We start from the raw sequence: 23,339 nt of genomic DNA, 5'->3' as shown, positions 1-23,339 counted from the left end.
AAATAACAATTCTCTTCCACTTTTTGATTAGTTTTGTTGAGAAAAAATTATGTCATTAGTGAGCCTTTTTGGATTTTCCCCTCTCCGTCAAGTCATAGTCAAACACACTTTTCGAATATTATATTATTATGGGGGTGACACATTCAATGGCAGAGCATCGAAGACTTGACTTTTTTTACGAAACGTGGCATTGTCAGAATCACATAATGTGTCTCTAAATGATCTACCGAATTCCATATTCCCTTCACCGTTTCGACAACTAACAATTCTCTTCCACTTTTTGATTAGTTTTGTTGAGAAAAAATTATGTCATTAGTGAGTCTTTTTGGATTTTCCCCTCTCCGTCAAGTCATAGTCAAACACACTTTTCGAATATTATATTATTATGGGGGTGACACATTCAATGGCAGAGAATCGAAAACTTGACTTTTTTTTACGAAACGTGGCATTATCGGAATGACATAAGGCATTTCCAAATGAGCTACCGAATTCCATCTACCCTTCACCGTTTCGACAAATAACAATTCTCTTCCACTTTTTGATTAGTTTTGTTGAGAAAAAATTATGTCATTAGTGAGCCTTTTTGGATTTTCCCCTCTCCGTCAAGTCATAGTCAAACACACTTTTCGAATATTATATTATTATGGGGGTGACACATTCAATGGCAGAGCATCGAAGACTTGACTTTTTTTACGAAACGTGGCATTGTCAGAATCACATAATGTGTCTCTAAATGATCTACCGAATTCCATATTCCCTTCACCGTTTCGACAACTAACAATTCTCTTCCACTTTTTGATTAGTTTTGTTGAGAAAAAATTATGTCATTAGTGAGTCTTTTTGGATTTTCCCCTCTCCGTCAAGTCATAGTCAAACACACTTTTCGAATATTATATTATTATGGGGGTGACACATTCAATGGCAGAGCATCGAAAACTTGACTTTTTTTTACGAAACGTGGCATTGTCAGAATCACATAACGTGTTTCTAAATGACCTACCGAATTCCATATTCCCTTCACCGTTTCGACAACTAACAATTCTCTTCCACTTTTTGATTAGTTTTGTTGAGAAAAAATTATGTCATTAGTGAGTCTTTTTGGATTTTCCCCTCTCCGTCAAGTCATAGTCAAACACACTTTTCGAATATTATATTATTATGGGGGTGACACATTCAATGGCAGAGCATCGAAGACTTGACTTTTTTTTACGAAACGTGGCATTGTCAGAATCACATAACGTGTTTCTAAATGACCTACCGAATTCCATATTCCCTTCACCGTTTCGACAACTAACAATTCTCTTCCACTTTTTGATTAGTTTTGTTGAGAAAAAATTATGTCATTAGTGAGTCTTTTTGGATTTTCCCCTCTCCGTCAAGTCATAGTCAAACACACTTTTCGAATATTATATTATTATGGGGGTGACACATTCAATGGCAGAGCATCGAAGACTTGACTTTTATTTACGAAACGTGGCATTGTCAGAATCACATAACGTGTTTCTAAATGTCCTACCGAATTCCATATTCCCTTCACCGTTTCGACAACAATTCTCTTCCACTTTTTGATTAGTTTTGTTGAGAAAAAATTATGTCATTAGTGAGTCTTTTTGGATTTTCCCCTCTCCGTCAAGTCATAGTCAAACACACTTTTCGAATATTATATTATTATGGGGGTGACACATTCAATGGCAGAGCATCGAAGACTTGACTTTTTTTTACGAAACGTGGCATTGTCAGAATCACATAACGTGTTTCTAAATGACCTACCGTATTCCATCTTCCCTTCACCGTTTCGACAACAATTCTCTTCCACTTTTTGATTAGTTTTGTTGAGAAAAAATTATGTCATTAGTGAGTCTTTTTGGATTTTCCCCTCTCCGTCAAGTCATAGTCAAACACACTTTTCGAATATTATATTATTATGGGGGTGACACATTCAATGGCAGAGCATCGAAGACTTGACTTTTTTTACCAAACGTGGCATTGTCAGAATCACATAATGTTTTTCTAAATGACCTACTGAATTCCATCTTCCCTTCACCGTTTCGATAAATAACAATTCTCTTCCACTTTTTGATTAGTTTTGTTGAGAAAAAATTATGTCATTAGTGAGCCTTTTTGGATTTACCCTCTCCGTCAAGTCATAGTGAAACACACTTTCCGGATATTATATTGTTATGAGGGTGACACATTCAATGACAGAGAATCGAAAACTTGACTTTTTTTTACGAAACGTGGCATTATCGGAATGACATAAGGCATTTCCAAATGAGCTACCGAATTCCATCTACCCTTCACCGTTTCGACAAATAACAATTCTCTTCCACTTTTTGATTAGTTTTGTTGAGAAAAAATTATGTCATTAGTGAGCCTTTTTGGATTTTCCCCTCTCCGTCAAGTCATAGTCAAACACACTTTTCGAATATTATATTATTATGGGGGTGACACATTCAATGGCAGAGCATCGAAGACTTGACTTTTTTTACGAAACGTGGCATTGTCAGAATCACATAATGTGTCTCTAAATGATCTACCGAATTCCATATTCCCTTCACCGTTTCGACAACTAACAATTCTCTTCCACTTTTTGATTAGTTTTGTTGAGAAAAAATTATGTCATTAGTGAGTCTTTTTGGATTTTCCCCTCTCCGTCAAGTCATAGTCAAACACACTTTTCGAATATTATATTATTATGGGGGTGACACATTCAATGGCAGAGCATCGAAAACTTGACTTTTTTTTACGAAACGTGGCATTGTCAGAATCACATAACGTGTTTCTAAATGACCTACCGAATTCCATATTCCCTTCACCGTTTCGACAACTAACAATTCTCTTCCACTTTTTGATTAGTTTTGTTGAGAAAAAATTATGTCATTAGTGAGTCTTTTTGGATTTTCCCCTCTCCGTCAAGTCATAGTCAAACACACTTTTCGAATATTATATTATTATGGGGGTGACACATTCAATGGCAGAGCATCGAAGACTTGACTTTTTTTTACGAAACGTGGCATTGTCAGAATCACATAACGTGTTTCTAAATGACCTACCGAATTCCATATTCCCTTCACCGTTTCGACAACTAACAATTCTCTTCCACTTTTTGATTAGTTTTGTTGAGAAAAAATTATGTCATTAGTGAGTCTTTTTGGATTTTCCCCTCTCCGTCAAGTCATAGTCAAACACACTTTTCGAATATTATATTATTATGGGGGTGACACATTCAATGGCAGAGCATCGAAGACTTGACTTTTATTTACGAAACGTGGCATTGTCAGAATCACATAACGTGTTTCTAAATGTCCTACCGAATTCCATATTCCCTTCACCGTTTCGACAACAATTCTCTTCCACTTTTTGATTAGTTTTGTTGAGAAAAAATTATGTCATTAGTGAGTCTTTTTGGATTTTCCCCTCTCCGTCAAGTCATAGTCAAACACACTTTTCGAATATTATATTATTATGGGGGTGACACATTCAATGGCAGAGCATCGAAGACTTGACTTTTTTTTACGAAACGTGGCATTGTCAGAATCACATAACGTGTTTCTAAATGACCTACCGAATTCCATATTCCCTTCACCGTTTCGACAACTAACAATTCTCTTCCACTTTTTGATTAGTTTTGTTGAGAAAAAATTATGTCATTAGTGAGTCTTTTTGGATTTTCCCCTCTCCGTCAAGTCATAGTCAAACACACTTTTCGAATATTATATTATTATGGGGGTGACACATTCAATGGCAGAGCATCGAAGACTTGACTTTTTTTTACGAAACGTGGCATTGTCAGAATCACATAACGTGTTTCTAAATGACCTACCGAATTCCATATTCCCTTCACCGTTTCGACAACTAACAATTCTCTTCCACTTTTTGATTAGTTTTGTTGAGAAAAAATTATGTCATTAGTGAGCCTTTTTGGATTTTCCCCTCTCCGTCAAGTCATAGTCAAACACACATTTCGAATATTATATTATTATGGGGGTGACATTCAATGGCAGAGCATCGAAGACTTGACTTTTTTTTACCAAACGTGGCATTGTCAGAATCACATAATGTTTTTCTAAATGACCTACTGAATTCCATCTTCCCTTCACCGTTTCGATAAATAACAATTCTCTTCCACTTTTTGATTAGTTTTGTTGAGAAAAAATTATGTCATTAGTGAGCCTTTTTGGATTTACCCTCTCCGTCAAGTCATAGTGAAACACACTTTCCGAATATTATATTGTTATGAGGGTGACACATTCAATGACAGAGAATCGAAAACTTGACTTTTTTTTACGAAACGTGGCATTATCGGAATGACATAAGGCATTGCCAAATGAGCTACCGAATTCCATCTACCCTTCACCGTTTCGACAAATAACAATTCTCTTCCACTTTTTGATTAGTTTTGTTGAGAAAAAATTATGTCATTAGTGAGCCTTTTTGGATTTTCCCCTCTCCGTCAAGTCATAGTCAAACACACTTTTCGAATATTATATTATTATGGGGGTGACACATTCAATGGCAGAGCATCGAAGACTTGACTTTTTTTACGAAACATGGCATTGTCAGAATCACATAATGTGTTTCTAAATGATCTTCCGAATTCCATATTCCCTTCACCGTTTCGATAAACAACAATTCTCTTCCACTTTTTGATTAGTTCTGTTTAGAAAAAATAATGTCATTAGTGAGTCTTTTTGGATTTTCCCGTCTCCGTCAAGTCATAGTGAAACACACTTTCCGAATATTATATTATTATGGGGGTGACACATTCAATGGCAGAGAATCGAAAACTTGACTTTTTTTTACGAAACGTGGCATTGTCGGAATCACATAAGGCATTTCCAAATGAGCTACCGAATTCCATCTTCCCTTCACCGTTTCGACAACTAACAATTCTCTTCCACTTTTTGATTAGTTTGTTGAGAAAAAATTATGTCATTAGTCAGCCTTTTTGGATTTTCCCCTCTCCGTCAAGTCATAGTCAAACACACTTTTCGAATATTATATTATTATGGGGGTGACACATTCAATGGCAGAGCATCGAAGACTTGACTTTTTTTTACGAAACGTGGCATTGTCAGAATCACATAACGTGTTTCTAAATGACCTACCGAATTCCATATTCCCTTCACCGTTTCGACAACTAACAATTCTCTTCCACTTTTTGATTAGTTTTGTTGAGAAAAAATTATGTCATTAGTGAGTCTTTTTGGATTTTCCCCTCTCCGTCAAGTCATAGTCAAACACACTTTTCGAATATTATATTATTATGGGGGTGACACATTCAATGGCAGAGCATCGAAGACTTGACTTTTTTTCACGAAACGTGGCATTGTCAGAATCACATAACGTGTTTCTAAATGACCTACCGAATTCCATATTCCCTTCACCGTTTCGACAACTAACAATTCTCTTCCACTTTTTGATTAGTTTTGTTGAGAAAAAATTATGTCATTAGTGAGTCTTTTTGGATTTTCCCCTCTCCGTCAAGTCATAGTCAAACACACTTTTCGAATATTATATTATTATGGGGGTGACACATTCAATGGCAGAGCATCGAAGACTTGACTTTTTTTTACGAAACGTGGCATTGTCAGAATCACATAACGTGTTTCTAAATGACCTACCGAATTCCATATTCCCTTCACCGTTTCGACAACTAACAATTCTCTTCCACTTTTTGATTAGTTTTGTTGAGAAAAAATTATGTCATTAGTGAGTCTTTTTGGATTTTCCCCTCTCCGTCAAGTCATAGTCAAACACACTTTTCGAATATTATATTATTATGGGGGTGACACATTCAATGGCAGAGCATCGAAGACTTGACTTTTTTTTACCAAACGTGGCATTGTCAGAATCACATAATGTTTTTCTAAATGACCTACTGAATTCCATCTTCCCTTCACCGTTTCGATAAATAACAATTCTCTTCCACTTTTTGATTAGTTTTGTTGAGAAAAAATTATGTCATTAGTGAGCCTTTTTGGATTTACCCTCTCCGTCAAGTCATAGTGAAACACACTTTCCGGATATTATATTGTTATGAGGGTGACACATTCAATGACAGAGAATCGAAAACTTGACTTTTTTTTACGAAACGTGGCATTATCGGAATGACATAAGGCATTTCCAAATGAGCTACCGAATTCCATCTACCCTTCACCGTTTCGACAAATAACAATTCTCTTCCACTTTTTGATTAGTTTTGTTGAGAAAAAATTATGTCATTAGTGAGCCTTTTTGGATTTTCCCCTCTCCGTCAAGTCATAGTCAAACACACTTTTCGAATATTATATTATTATGGGGGTGACACATTCAATGGCAGAGCATCGAAGACTTGACTTTTTTTACGAAACGTGGCATTGTCAGAATCACATAATGTGTCTCTAAATGATCTACCGAATTCCATATTCCCTTCACCGTTTCGACAACTAACAATTCTCTTCCACTTTTTGATTAGTTTTGTTGAGAAAAAATTATGTCATTAGTGAGTCTTTTTGGATTTTCCCCTCTCCGTCAAGTCATAGTCAAACACACTTTTCGAATATTATATTATTATGGGGGTGACACATTCAATGGCAGAGAATCGAAAACTTGACTTTTTTTTACGAAACGTGGCATTATCGGAATGACATAAGGCATTTCCAAATGAGCTACCGAATTCCATCTACCCTTCACCGTTTCGACAAATAACAATTCTCTTCCACTTTTTGATTAGTTTTGTTGAGAAAAAATTATGTCATTAGTGAGCCTTTTTGGATTTTCCCCTCTCCGTCAAGTCATAGTCAAACACACTTTTCGAATATTATATTATTATGGGGGTGACACATTCAATGGCAGAGCATCGAAGACTTGACTTTTTTTACGAAACGTGGCATTGTCAGAATCACATAATGTGTCTCTAAATGATCTACCGAATTCCATATTCCCTTCACCGTTTCGACAACTAACAATTCTCTTCCACTTTTTGATTAGTTTTGTTGAGAAAAAATTATGTCATTAGTGAGTCTTTTTGGATTTTCCCCTCTCCGTCAAGTCATAGTCAAACACACTTTTCGAATATTATATTATTATGGGGGTGACACATTCAATGGCAGAGCATCGAAAACTTGACTTTTTTTTACGAAACGTGGCATTGTCAGAATCACATAACGTGTTTCTAAATGACCTACCGAATTCCATATTCCCTTCACCGTTTCGACAACTAACAATTCTCTTCCACTTTTTGATTAGTTTTGTTGAGAAAAAATTATGTCATTAGTGAGTCTTTTTGGATTTTCCCCTCTCCGTCAAGTCATAGTCAAACACACTTTTCGAATATTATATTATTATGGGGGTGACACATTCAATGGCAGAGCATCGAAGACTTGACTTTTTTTTACGAAACGTGGCATTGTCAGAATCACATAACGTGTTTCTAAATGACCTACCGAATTCCATATTCCCTTCACCGTTTCGACAACTAACAATTCTCTTCCACTTTTTGATTAGTTTTGTTGAGAAAAAATTATCTCATTAGTGAGTCTTTTTGGATTTTCCCCTCTCCGTCAAGTCATAGTCAAACACACTTTTCGAATATTATATTATTATGGGGGTGACACATTCAATGGCAGAGCATCGAAGACTTGACTTTTATTTACGAAACGTGGCATTGTCAGAATCACATAACGTGTTTCTAAATGTCCTACCGAATTCCATATTCCCTTCACCGTTTCGACAACAATTCTCTTCCACTTTTTGATTAGTTTTGTTGAGAAAAAATTATGTCATTAGTGAGTCTTTTTGGATTTTCCCCTCTCCGTCAAGTCATAGTCAAACACACTTTTCGAATATTATATTATTATGGGGGTGACACATTCAATGGCAGAGCATCGAAGACTTGACTTTTTTTTACGAAACGTGGCATTGTCAGAATCACATAACGTGTTTCTAAATGACCTACCGTATTCCATCTTCCCTTCACCGTTTCGACAACAATTCTCTTCCACTTTTTGATTAGTTTTGTTGAGAAAAAATTATGTCATTAGTGAGTCTTTTTGGATTTTCCCCTCTCCGTCAAGTCATAGTCAAACACACTTTTCGAATATTATATTATTATGGGGGTGACACATTCAATGGCAGAGCATCGAAGACTTGACTTTTTTTTACCAAACGTGGCATTGTCAGAATCACATAATGTTTTTCTAAATGACCTACTGAATTCCATCTTCCCTTCACCGTTTCGATAAATAACAATTCTCTTCCACTTTTTGATTAGTTTTGTTGAGAAAAAATTATGTCATTAGTGAGCCTTTTTGGATTTACCCTCTCCGTCAAGTCATAGTGAAACACACTTTCCGGATATTATATTGTTATGAGGGTGACACATTCAATGACAGAGAATCGAAAACTTGACTTTTTTTTACGAAACGTGGCATTATCGGAATGACATAAGGCATTTCCAAATGAGCTACCGAATTCCATCTACCCTTCACCGTTTCGACAAATAACAATTCTCTTCCACTTTTTGATTAGTTTTGTTGAGAAAAAATTATGTCATTAGTGAGCCTTTTTGGATTTTCCCCTCTCCGTCAAGTCATAGTCAAACACACTTTTCGAATATTATATTATTATGGGGGTGACACATTCAATGGCAGAGCATCGAAGACTTGACTTTTTTTACGAAACGTGGCATTGTCAGAATCACATAATGTGTCTCTAAATGATCTACCGAATTCCATATTCCCTTCACCGTTTCGACAACTAAAAATTCTCTTCCACTTTTTGATTAGTTTTGTTGAGAAAAAATTATGTCATTAGTGAGTCTTTTTGGATTTTCCCCTCTCCGTCAAGTCATAGTCAAACACACTTTTCGAATATTATATTATTATGGGGGTGACACATTCAATGGCAGAGAATCGAAAACTTGACTTTTTTTTACGAAACGTGGCATTATCGGAATGACATAAGGCATTTCCAAATGAGATACCGAATTCCATCTACCCTTCACCGTTTCGACAAATAACAATTCTCTTCCACTTTTTGATTAGTTTTGTTGAGAAAAAATTATGTCATCAGTGAGCCTTTTTGGATTTTCCCCTCTCCGTCAAGTCATAGTCAAACACACTTTTCGAATATTATATTATTATGGGGGTGACACATTCAATGGCAGAGCATCGAAGACTTGACTTTTTTTACGAAACGTGGCATTGTCAGAATCACATAATGTGTCTCTAAATGATCTACCGAATTCCATATTCCCTTCACCGTTTCGACAACTAACAATTCTCTTCCACTTTTTGATTAGTTTTGTTGAGAAAAAATTATGTCATTAGTGAGTCTTTTTGGATTTTCCCCTCTCCGTCAAGTCATAGTCAAACACACTTTTCGAATATTATATTATTATGGGGGTGACACATTCAATGGCAGAGCATCGAAAACTTGACTTTTTTTTACGAAACGTGGCATTGTCAGAATCACATAACGTGTTTCTAAATGACCTACCGAATTCCATATTCCCTTCACCGTTTCGACAACTAACAATTCTCTTCCACTTTTTGATTAGTTTTGTTGAGAAAAAATTATGTCATTAGTGAGTCTTTTTGGATTTTCCCCTCTCCGTCAAGTCATAGTCAAACACACTTTTCGAATATTATATTATTATGGGGGTGACACATTCAATGGCAGAGCATCGAAGACTTGACTTTTTTTTACGAAACGTGGCATTGTCAGAATCACATAACGTGTTTCTAAATGACCTACCGAATTCCATATTCCCTTCACCGTTTCGACAACTAACAATTCTCTTCCACTTTTTGATTAGTTTTGTTGAGAAAAAATTATGTCATTAGTGAGTCTTTTTGGATTTTCCCCTCTCCGTCAAGTCATAGTCAAACACACTTTTCGAATATTATATTATTATGGGGGTGACACATTCAATGGCAGAGCATCGAAGACTTGACTTTTATTTACGAAACGTGGCATTGTCAGAATCACATAACGTGTTTCTAAATGTCCTACCGAATTCCATATTCCCTTCACCGTTTCGACAACAATTCTCTTCCACTTTTTGATTAGTTTTGTTGAGAAAAAATTATGTCATTAGTGAGTCTTTTTGGATTTTCCCCTCTCCGTCAAGTCATAGTCAAACACACTTTTCGAATATTATATTATTATGGGGGTGACACATTCAATGGCAGAGCATCGAAGACTTGACTTTTTTTTACGAAACGTGGCATTGTCAGAATCACATAACGTGTTTCTAAATGACCTACCGAATTCCATATTCCCTTCACCGTTTCGACAACTAACAATTCTCTTCCACTTTTTGATTAGTTTTGTTGAGAAAAAATTATGTCATTAGTGAGTCTTTTTGGATTTTCCCCTCTCCGTCAAGTCATAGTCAAACACACTTTTCGAATATTATATTATTATGGGGGTGACACATTCAATGGCAGAGCATCGAAGACTTGACTTTTTTTTACGAAACGTGGCATTGTCAGAATCACATAACGTGTTTCTAAATGACCTACCGAATTCCATATTCCCTTCACCGTTTCGACAACTAACAATTCTCTTCCACTTTTTGATTAGTTTTGTTGAGAAAAAATTATGTCATTAGTGAGCCTTTTTGGATTTTCCCCTCTCCGTCAAGTCATAGTCAAACACACATTTCGAATATTATATTATTATGGGGGTGACATTCAATGGCAGAGCATCGAAGACTTGACTTTTTTTTACCAAACGTGGCATTGTCAGAATCACATAATGTTTTTCTAAATGACCTACTGAATTCCATCTTCCCTTCACCGTTTCGATAAATAACAATTCTCTTCCACTTTTTGATTAGTTTTGTTGAGAAAAAATTATGTCATTAGTGAGCCTTTTTGGATTTACCCTCTCCGTCAAGTCATAGTGAAACACACTTTCCGAATATTATATTGTTATGAGGGTGACACATTCAATGACAGAGAATCGAAAACTTGACTTTTTTTTACGAAACGTGGCATTATCGGAATGACATAAGGCATTGCCAAATGAGCTACCGAATTCCATCTACCCTTCACCGTTTCGACAAATAACAATTCTCTTCCACTTTTTGATTAGTTTTGTTGAGAAAAAATTATGTCATTAGTGAGCCTTTTTGGATTTTCCCCTCTCCGTCAAGTCATAGTCAAACACACTTTTCGAATATTATATTATTATGGGGGTGACACATTCAATGGCAGAGCATCGAAGACTTGACTTTTTTTACGAAACGTGGCATTGTCAGAATCACATAATGTGTTTCTAAATGATCTTCCGAATTCCATATTCCCTTCACCGTTTCGATAAACAACAATTCTCTTCCACTTTTTGATTAGTTCTGTTGAGAAAAAATAATGTCATTAGTGAGTCTTTTTGGATTTTCCCGTCTCCGTCAAGTCATAGTGAAACACACTTTCCGAATATTATATTATTATGGGGGTGACACATTCAATGGCAGAGAATCGAAAACTTGACTTTTTTTTACGAAACGTGGCATTGTCGGAATCACATAAGGCATTTCCAAATGAGCTACCGAATTCCATCTTCCCTTCACCGTTTCGACAACTAACAATTCTCTTCCACTTTTTGATTAGTTTGTTGAGAAAAAATTATGTCATTAGTCAGCCTTTTTGGATTTTCCCCTCTCCGTCAAGTCATAGTGAAACACACTTTCCGAAGATATTATTATGAGGGTGATACTTTCAATGGGAGAGCGTCGAAGACTTGACTTTTTTTTACGAAACGTGGCATTGTCGGAATCACATTATGTTTTTCTTAATGACCTACTGAATTCCATCTTCCCTTCACCGTTTCGATAAATAACAATTCTCTTCCACTTTTTGATTAGTTTTGTTGAGAAAAAATTATGTCATTAGTGAGCCTTTTTGGATTTACCCTCTCCGTCAAGTCATAGTGAAACACACTTTCCGAATATTATATTATTATGGGGGTGACACATTCAATGGCAGAGAATCGAAAACTTGACTTTTTTTTACGAAACGTGGCATTGTCGGAATCACATAAGGCATTTCCAAATGAGCTACCGAATTCCATCTTCCCTTCACCGTTTCGACAACTAACAATTCTCTTCCACTTTTTGATTAGTTTTGTTGAGAAAAAACAATGTCATTAGTAAGCCTTTATGGATTTTCCCCTATCCGTCAAGTCATAGTGAAACGAAACACACTTTCCGAAGATATTATTATGAGGGTGACACATTCAATGGGAGAGCATCGAAGAATTGACTTTTTTTTACGAAACCTGGCATTGTCGGAATCACATGACGTGTTTCTAAATGACCTACCGAATTCCATCTTCCCTTCACCGTTTCGACAACTAACAATTCTCTTCCACTTTTTGATTAGTTTGTTGAGAAAAAATTATGTCATTAGTGAGCCTTTTTGGATTTTCCCCTCTCCGACAAGTCATAGTGAAACACACTTTCCGTATATTATACTATTATGGGGGTGACACATTCAATGGCAGAGCATCGAAGACTTGACTTTTTTTTTACGAAACCTGGCATTGTCGGAATCACATAACGCGTTTCTAAACGACCTATCGAATTCCATCTTCCCTACACCGTTTCGACAACTAACAATTCTCTCCCACTTTTTGATTAGTTTTGTTGAGAAAAAACAATGTCATTAGTAAGCCTTTATGGATTTTCCCTCTCCGTCAAGTCATAGTGAAACACACTTTTCGAATATTATATTATTATGGGGGTGACACATTCAATGGCAGAGCATCGAAGACTTGACTTTTATTTACGAAACGTGGCATTGTCAGAATCACATAACGTGTTTCTAAATGTCCTACCGAATTCCATATTCCCTTCACCGTTTCGACAACAATTCTCTTCCACTTTTTGATTAGTTTTGTTGAGAAAAAATTATGTCATTAGTGAGTCTTTTTGGATTTTCCCCTCTCCGTCAAGTCATAGTCAAACACACTTTTCGAATATTATATTATTATGGGGGTGACACATTCAATGGCAGAGCATCGAAGACTTGACTTTTTTTTACGAAACGTGGCATTGTCAGAATCACATAACGTGTTTCTAAATGACCTACCGAATTCCATATTCCCTTCACCGTTTCGACAACTAACAATTCTCTTCCACTTTTTGATTAGTTTTGTTGAGAAAAAATTATGTCATTAGTGAGTCTTTTTGGATTTTCCCCTCTCCGTCAAGTCATAGTCAAACACACTTTTCGAATATTATATTATTATGGGGGTGACACATTCAATGGCAGAGCATCGAAGACTTGACTTTTTTTTACGAAACGTGGCATTGTCAGAATCACATAACGTGTTTCTAAATGACCTACCGAATTCCATATTCCCTTCACCGTTTCGACAACTAACAATTCTCTTCCACTTTTTGATTAGTTTTGTTGAGAAAAAATTATGTCATTAGTGAGCCTTTTTGGATTTTCCCCTCTCCGTCAAGTCATAGTCAAACACACATTTCGAATATTATATTATTATGGGGGTGACATTCAATGGCAGAGCATCGAAGACTTGACTTTTTTTTACCAAACGTGGCATTGTCAGAATCACATAATGTTTTTCTAAATGACCTACTGAATTCCATCTTCCCTTCACCGTTTCGATAAATAACAATTCTCTTCCACTTTTTGATTAGTTTTGTTGAGAAAAAATTATGTCATTAGTGAGCCTTTTTGGATTTACCCTCTCCGTCAAGTCATAGTGAAACACACTTTCCGAATATTATATTGTTATGAGGGTGACACATTCAATGACAGAGAATCGAAAACTTGACTTTTTTTTACGAAACGTGGCATTATCGGAATGACATAAGGCATTGCCAAATGAGCTACCGAATTCCATCTACCCTTCACCGTTTCGACAAATAACAATTCTCTTCCACTTTTTGATTAGTTTTGTTGAGAAAAAATTATGTCATTAGTGAGCCTTTTTGGATTTTCCCCTCTCCGTCAAGTCATAGTCAAACACACTTTTCGAATATTATATTATTATGGGGGTGACACATTCAATGGCAGAGCATCGAAGACTTGACTTTTTTTACGAAACGTGGCATTGTCAGAATCACATAATGTTTTTCTAAATGATCTTCCGAATTCCATATTCCCTTCACCGTTTCGATAAACAACAATTCTCTTCCACTTTTTGATTAGTTCTGTTGAGAAAAATAATGTCATTAGTGAGTCTTTTTGGATTTTCCCGTCTCCGTCAAGTCATAGTGAAACACACTTTCCGAATATTATATTATTATGGGGGTGACACATTCAATGGCAGAGAATCGAAAACTTGACTTTTTTTTACGAAACGTGGCATTGTCGGAATCACATAAGGCATTTCCAAATGAGCTACCGAATTCCATCTTCCCTTCACCGTTTCGACAACTAACAATTCTCTTCCACTTTTTGATTAGTTTGTTGAGAAAAAATTATGTCATTAGTCAGCCTTTTTGGATTTTCCCCTCTCCGTCAAGTCATAGTGAAACACACTTTCCGAAGATATTATTATGAGGGTGATACTTTCAATGGGAGAGCGTCGAAGACTTGACTTTTTTTTACGAAACGTGGCATTGTCGGAATCACATTATGTTTTTCTTAATGACCTACTGAATTCCATCTTCCCTTCACCGTTTCGATAAATAACAATTCTCTTCCACTTTTTGATTAGTTTTGTTGAGAAAAAATTATGTCATTACTGAGCCTTTTTGGATTTACCCTCTCCGTCAAGTCATAGTGAAACACACTTTCCGAATATTATATTATTATGGGGGTGACACATTCAATGGCAGAGAATCGAAAACTTGACTTTTTTTTACGAAACGTGGCATTGTCGGAATCACATAAGGCATTTCCAAATGAGCTACCGAATTCCATCTTCCCTTCACCGTTTCGACAACTAACAATTCTCTTCCACTTTTTGATTAGTTTTGTTGAGAAAAAACAATGTCATTAGTAAGCCTTTATGGATTTTCCCCTATCCGTCAAGTCATAGTGAAACGAAACACACTTTCCGAAGATATTATTATGAGGGTGACACATTCAATGGGAGAGCATCGAAGAATTGACTTTTTTTTACGAAACCTGGCATTGTCGGAATCACATGACGTGTTTCTAAATGACCTACCGAATTCCATCTTCCCTTCACCGTTTCGACAACTAACAATTCTCTTCCACTTTTTGATTAGTTTGTTGAGAAAAAATTATGTCATTAGTGAGCCTTTTTGGATTTTCCCCTCTCCGACAAGTCATAGTGAAACACACTTTCCGTATATTATACTATTATGGGGGTGACACATTCAATGGCAGAGCATCGAAGACTTGACTTTTTTTTTACGAAACCTGGCATTGTCGGAATCACATAACGCGTTTCTAAACGACCTATCGAATTCCATCTTCCCTACACCGTTTCGACAACTAACAATTCTCTCCCACTTTTTGATTAGTTTTGTTGAGAAAAAACAATGTCATTAGTAAGCCTTTATGGATTTTCCCTCTCCGTCAAGTCATAGTGAAACACACTTTTCGAATATTATATTATTATGGGGGTGACACATTCAATGGCAGAGCATCGAAGACTTGACTTTTATTTACGAAACGTGGCATTGTCAGAATCACATAACGTGTTTCTAAATGTCCTACCGAATTCCATATTCCCTTCACCGTTTCGACAACAATTCTCTTCCACTTTTTGATTAGTTTTGTTGAGAAAAAATTATGTCATTAGTGAGTCTTTTTGGATTTTCCCCTCTCCGTCAAGTCATAGTCAAACACACTTTTCGAATATTATATTATTATGGGGGTGACACATTCAATGGCAGAGCATCGAAGACTTGACTTTTTTTTACGAAACGTGGCATTGTCAGAATCACATAACGTGTTTCTAAATGACCTACCGAATTCCATATTCCCTTCACCGTTTCGACAACTAACAATTCTCTTCCACTTTTTGATTAGTTTTGTTGAGAAAAAATTATGTCATTAGTGAGTCTTTTTGGATTTTCCCCTCTCCGTCAAGTCATAGTCAAACACACTTTTCGAATATTATATTATTATGGGGGTGACACATTCAATGGCAGAGCATCGAAGACTTGACTTTTTTTTACGAAACGTGGCATTGTCAGAATCACATAACGTGTTTCTAAATGACCTACCGAATTCCATATTCCCTTCACCGTTTCGACAACTAACAATTCTCTTCCACTTTTTGATTAGTTTTGTTGAGAAAAAATTATGTCATTAGTGAGCCTTTTTGGATTTTCCCCTCTCCGTCAAGTCATAGTCAAACACACATTTCGAATATTATATTATTATGGGGGTGACATTCAATGGCAGAGCATCGAAGACTTGACTTTTTTTTACCAAACGTGGCATTGTCAGAATCACATAATGTTTTTCTAAATGACCTACTGAATTCCATCTTCCCTTCACCGTTTCGATAAATAACAATTCTCTTCCACTTTTTGATTAGTTTTGTTGAGAAAAAATTATGTCATTAGTGAGCCTTTTTGGATTTACCCTCTCCGTCAAGTCATAGTGAAACACACTTTCCGAATATTATATTGTTATGAGGGTGACACATTCAATGACAGAGAATCGAAAACTTGACTTTTTTTTACGAAACGTGGCATTATCGGAATGACATAAGGCATTGCCAAATGAGCTACCGAATTCCATCTACCCTTCACCGTTTCGACAAATAACAATTCTCTTCCACTTTTTGATTAGTTTTGTTGAGAAAAAATTATGTCATTAGTGAGCCTTTTTGGATTTTCCCCTCTCCGTCAAGTCATAGTCAAACACACTTTTCGAATATTATATTATTATGGGGGTGACACATTCAATGGCAGAGCATCGAAGACTTGACTTTTTTTACGAAACGTGGCATTGTCAGAATCACATAATGTGTTTCTAAATGATCTTCCGAATTCCATATTCCCTTCACCGTTTCGATAAACAACAATTCTCTTCCACTTTTTGATTAGTTCTGTTGAGAAAAAATAATGTCATTAGTGAGTCTTTTTGGATTTTCCCGTCTCCGTCAAGTCATAGTGAAACACACTTTCCGAATATTATATTATTATGGGGGTGACACATTCAATGGCAGAGAATCGAAAACTTGACTTTTTTTTACGAAACGTGGCATTGTCGGAATCACATAAGGCATTTCCAAATGAGCTACCGAATTCCATCTTCCCTTCACCGTTTCGACAACTAACAATTCTCTTCCACTTTTTGATTAGTTTGTTGAGAAAAAATTATGTCATTAGTCAGCCTTTTTGGATTTTCCCCTCTCCGTCAAGTCATAGTGAAACACACTTTCCGAAGATATTATTATGAGGGTGATACTTTCAATGGGAGAGCGTCGAAGACTTGACTTTTTTTTACGAAACGTGGCATTGTCGGAATCACATTATGTTTTTCTTAATGACCTACTGAATTCCATCTTCCCTTCACCGTTTCGATAAATAACAATTCTCTTCCACTTTTTGATTAGTTTTGTTGAGAAAAAATTATGTCATTAGTGAGCCTTTTTGGATTTACCCTCTCCGTCAAGTCATAGTGAAACACACTTTCCGAATATTATATTATTATGGGGGTGACACATTCAATGGCAGAGAATCGAAAACTTGACTTTTTTTTACGAAACGTGGCATTGTCGGAATCACATAAGGCATTTCCAAATGAGCTACCGAATTCCATCTTCCCTTCACCGTTTCGACAACTAACAATTCTCTTCCACTTTTTGATTAGTTTTGTTGAGAAAAAACAATGTCATTAGTAAGCCTTTATGGATTTTCCCCTATCCGTCAAGTCATAGTGAAACGAAACACACTTTCCGAAGATATTATTATGAGGGTGACACATTCAATGGGAGAGCATCGAAGAATTGACTTTTTTTTACGAAACCTGGCATTGTCGGAATCACATGACGTGTTTCTAAATGACCTACCGAATTCCATCTTCCCTTCACCGTTTCGACAACTAACAATTCTCTTCCACTTTTTGATTAGTTTGTTGAGAAAAAATTATGTCATTAGTGAGCCTTTTTGGATTTTCCCCTCTCCGACAAGTCATAGTGAAACACACTTTCCGTATATTATACTATTATGGGGGTGACACATTCAATGGCAGAGCATCGAAGACTTGACTTTTTTTTTACGAAACCTGGCATTGTCGGAATCACATAACGCGTTTCTAAACGACCTATCGAATTCCATCTTCCCTACACCGTTTCGACAACTAACAATTCTCTCCCACTTTTTGATTAGTTTTGTTGAGAAAAAACAATGTCATTAGTAAGCCTTTATGGATTTTCCCCTATCCGTCAAGTCATAGTGAAACACACTTTCCGAAGATATTATTATGAGGGTGATACTTTCAATGGGAGAGCGTCGAAGACTTGACTTTTTTTTACGAAACGTGGCATTGTCGGAATCACATAATGTTTTTCTAAATGACCTACCGAATTCCATATTCCCTTCACCGTTTCGACAACTAACAATTCTCTTCCACTTTTTGATTAGTTTTGTTGAGAAAAAATTATGTCATTAGTGAGCCTTTTTGGATTTTCCCCTCTCCGTCAAGTCATAGTGAAACACACTTTCCGAATATTATATTATTATGGGGGTGACACATTCAATGGCAGAGAATCGAAAACTTGACTTTTTTTTACGAAACGTGGCATTGTCGGAATCACATAAGGCATTTCCAAATAAGCTACCGAATTCCGTCTTCCCTTCACCGTTTCGACAACTAACAATTCTCTTCCACTTTTTGATTAGTTTTGTTGAGAAAAAACAAAGTCATTAGTCAGCCTTTTTGGATTTTCCCCTCTCCGTCAAGTCATAGTGAAACACACTTTCCGAAGATATTATTATGAGGGTGATACTTTCAATGGGAGAGCGTCGAAGACTTGACTTTTTTTTACGAAACGTGGCATTGTCGGAATCACATAATGTTTTTCTAAATGACCTACTAAATTCCATCTTCCCTTCACCGTTTCGACAAATAACAATTCTCTTCCACTTTTTGATTAGTTTTGCTGAGAAAAAATAATGTCATTATTGAGCCTTTTTGGATTTTCCCCTCTCCGTCAGGTCATAGTGAAACACACTTTCCGTATATTATACTATTATGGGGGTGACACATTCAATGGCAGAGCATAGAAGACTTGACTTTTTTTTACGAAACCTGGCATTGTCGGAATCACATGACGTGTTTCTAAATGACCTACCGAATTCCATCTTCCCTTCACCGTTTCGACAACTAACAATTCTCTTCCACTTTTTGATTAGTTTGTTGAGAAAAAATTATGTCATTAGTGAGCCTTTTTGGATTTTCCCCTCTCCGACAAGTCATAGTGAAACACACTTTCCGAAGATATTATTATGAGGGTGATACTTTCAATGGGAGAGCGTCGAAGACTTGACTTTTTTTTACGAAACGTGGCATTGTCGGAATTACATAACGTTTTTCTAAATGACCTACCGAATTCCATCTTCCCTTCACCGTTTCGACAAATAACAATTCTCTTCCACTTTTTGATTAGTTTTGCTGAGAAAAAATAATGTCATTATTGAGCCTTATTGGATTTTCCCCTCTCCGTCAGGTCATAGTGAAACACACTTTCCGTATATTATACTATTATGGGGGTGACACATTCAATGGCAGAGCATCGAAGACTTGACTTTTTTTTTACGAAACCTGGCATTGTCGGAATCACATAACGCGTTTCTAAACGACCTATCGAATTCCATCTTCCCTACACCGTTTCGACAACTAACAATTCTCTCCCACTTTTTGATTAGTTTTGTTGAGAAAAAACAATGTCATTAGTAAGCCTTTATGGATTTTCCCCTATCCGTCAAGTCATAGTGAAACACACTTTCCGAATATTATATTATTATGGGTGTGAAACATTCAATGGCAGAGAATCGAAGACCCGACTTTTTTTTACGAAACGTGGCATTGTCGGAATCACATGAGGCGTTTCCAAATGACCTACCGAATTCCATATTCTCTTCACCGTTTCGACAACTAACAATTATCTCCCACTTTTTGATTAGTTTTGTTGAGAATAAACAATGTCATTAGTGAGCCTTTATGGATTTCCCCTCTCCGTCAAGTCATAGTGAAACACGCTTTCCGAAGATATTATTATGAGGGTGATACTTTCAATGGGAGAACGTCGAAGACTTGACTTTTTTTTACGAAACGTGGCATTGTCGGAATCACATGAGGCGTTTCCAAATGACCTACTGAATTCCATCTTCCCTTCACCGTTTCGACAAATAACAATTCTCTTCCACTTTTTGATTAGTTTTGTTGAGAAAAAATTATGTCATTAGTGAGCCTTTTTGGATTTACCCTCTCCGTCAAGTCATAGTGAAACACACTTTCCGAATATTATATTATTATGGGGGTGACACATTCAATGGCAGAGAATCGAAAACTTGACTTTTTTTTACGAAACGTGGCATTGTCGGAATCACATAAGGCATTTCCAAATGAGCTACCGAATTCCATCTTCCCTTCACCGTTTCGACAACTAACAATTCTCTTCCACTTTTTGATTAGTTTGTTGAGAAAAAATTATGTCATTAGTCAGCCTTTTTGGATTTTCCCCTCTCCGTCAAGTCATAGTGAAACACACTTTCCGAAGATATTATTATGAGGGTGATACTTTCAATGGGAGAGCGTCGAAGACTTGACTTTTTTTTACGAAACGTGGCATTGTCGGAATCACATAATGTTTTTCTAAATGACCTACTGAATTCCATCTTCCCTTCACCGTTTCGACAAATAACAATTCTCTTCCACCTTTTGATTAGTTTTGTTGAGAAAAAATTATGTCATTAGTGAGCCTTTTTGGATTTACCCTCTCCGTCAAGTCATAGTGAAACACACTTTCCGAATATTATATTATTATGGGGGTGACACATTCAATGGCAGAGAATCGAAAACTTGACTTTTTTTTACGAAACGTGGCATTGTCGGAATCACATAAGGCATTTCCAAATGAGCTACCGAATTCCATCTTCCCTTCACCGTTTCGACAACTAACAATTCTCTTCCACTTTTTGATTAGTTTGTTGAGAAAAAATTATGTCATTAGTCAGCCTTTTTGGATTTTCCCCTCTCCGTCAAGTCATAGTGAAACACACTTTCCGAAGATATTATTATGAGGGTGATACTTTCAATGGGAGAGCGTCGAAGACTTGACTTTTTTTTACGAAACGTGGCATTGTCGGAATCACATAACGCGTTTCTAAACGACCTACCGAATTCCATCTTCCCTACACCGTTTCGACAACTAACAATTATCTCCCACTTTTTGATTAGTTTTGTTGAGAAAAAATAATGTCATTAGTGAGCCTTTATGGATTTCCCCTCTCCGTCAAGTCATAGTGAAACACGCTTTCCGAAGATATTATTATGAGGGTAATACTTTCAATGGGAGAGCGTCGAAGACTTGACTTTTTTTTACGAAACGTGGCATTGTCGGAATCACATAACGCGTTTCTAAACGACCTACCGAATTCCATCTTCCCTACACCGTTTCGACAACTAACAATTATCTCCCACTTTTTGATTAGTTTTGTTGAGAAAAAATAATGTCATTAGTGAGCCTTTATGGATTTCCCCTCTCCGTCAAGTCATAGTGAAACACGCTTTCCGAAGATATTATTATGAGGGTGATACTTTCAATGGGAGAGCGTCGAAGACTTGACTTTTTTTAAGAAACGTGGCATTGTCAGAATCACATAACGTGTTTCTAAATGACCTACCGAATTCCATATTCCCTTCACCGTTTCGACAACTAACAATTCTCTTCCACTTTTTGATTAGTTTTGTTGAGAAAAAATTATGTCATTAGTGAGCCTTTTTGGATTTTCCCCTCTCCGTCGAGTCATAGTCAAACACACATTTCGAATATTATATTATTATGGGGGTGACACATTCAATGGCAGAGCATCGAAGACTTGACTTTTTTTTACCAAACGTGGCATTGTCAGAATCACATAATGTTTTTCTAAATGACCTACTGAATTCCATCTTCCCTTCACCGTTTCGACAAATAACAATTCTCTTCCACTTTTTGATTAGTTTTGTTGAGAAAAAATTATGTCATTAGTGAGCCTTTTTGGATTTTCCCCTCTCCGTCAAGTCATAGTGAAACACAATTTCCGAATATTATATTATTATGGGGGTGACACATTCAATGGCAGAGAATCGAAGACTTGACTTTTTTTTACGAAACGTGGCATATTTAGAATCACATAACGCGTTTCTAAACGACCTACCGAATTCCATCTTTCCTACACCGCTTCGACAACTAACAATTCTCTTCCACTTTTTGATTAGTTTTGTTGAGAAAAAATTATGTCATTAGTGAGCCTTTTTGGATTTACCCTCTCCGTCAAGTCATAGTGAAACACACTTTCCGAATATTATATTATTATGGGGGTGACACATTCAATGGCAGAGAATCGAAAACTTGACTTTTTTTTACGAAACGTGGCATTGTCGGAATCACATAAGGCATTTCCAAATGAGCTACCGAATTCCATCTTCCCTTCACCGTTTCGACAACTAACAATTCTCTTCCACTTTTTGATTAGTTTGTTGAGAAAAAATTATGTCATTAATCAGCCTTTTTGGATTTTCCCCTCTCCGTCAAGTCATAGTGAAACACACTTTCCGAAGATATTACTATGAGGGTGATACTTTCAATGGGAGAGCGTCGAAGACTTGACTTTTTTTTACGAAACGTGGCATTGTCGGAATCACATAATGTTTTTCTGAATGACCTACTGAATTCCATCTTCCCTTCACCGTTTCGACAAATAACAATTCTCTTCCACCTTTTGATTAGTTTTGTTGAGAAAAAATTATGTCATTAGTGAGCCTTTTTGGATTTACCCTCTCCGTCAAGTCATAATGAAACACACTTTCCGAATATTATATTATTATGGGGGTGACACATTCAATGGCAGAGAATCGAAAACTTGACTTTTTTTTACGAAACGTGGCATTGTCGGAATCACATAAGGCATTTCCAAATGAGCTACCGAATTCCATCTTCCCTTCACCGTTTCGACAACTAACAATTCTCTTCCACTTTTTGATTAGTTTGTTGAGAAAAAATTATGTCATTAGTCAGCCTTTTTGGATTTTCCCCTCTCCGTCAAGTCATAGTGAAACACACTTTCCGAAGATATTATTATGAGGGTGATACTTTCAATGGGAGAGCGTCGAAGACTTGACTTTTTTTTACGAAACGTGGCATTGTCGGAATCACATAACGCGTTTCTAAACGACCTACCGAAT

The sequence above is a fragment of the Diorhabda sublineata genome, chromosome Y (assembly GCF_026230105.1).
Source record: "Diorhabda sublineata isolate icDioSubl1.1 chromosome Y, icDioSubl1.1, whole genome shotgun sequence".
Taxonomy (NCBI): domain Eukaryota; kingdom Metazoa; phylum Arthropoda; class Insecta; order Coleoptera; family Chrysomelidae; genus Diorhabda; species Diorhabda sublineata.
This window is presented reverse-complemented; position numbering follows the sequence as displayed.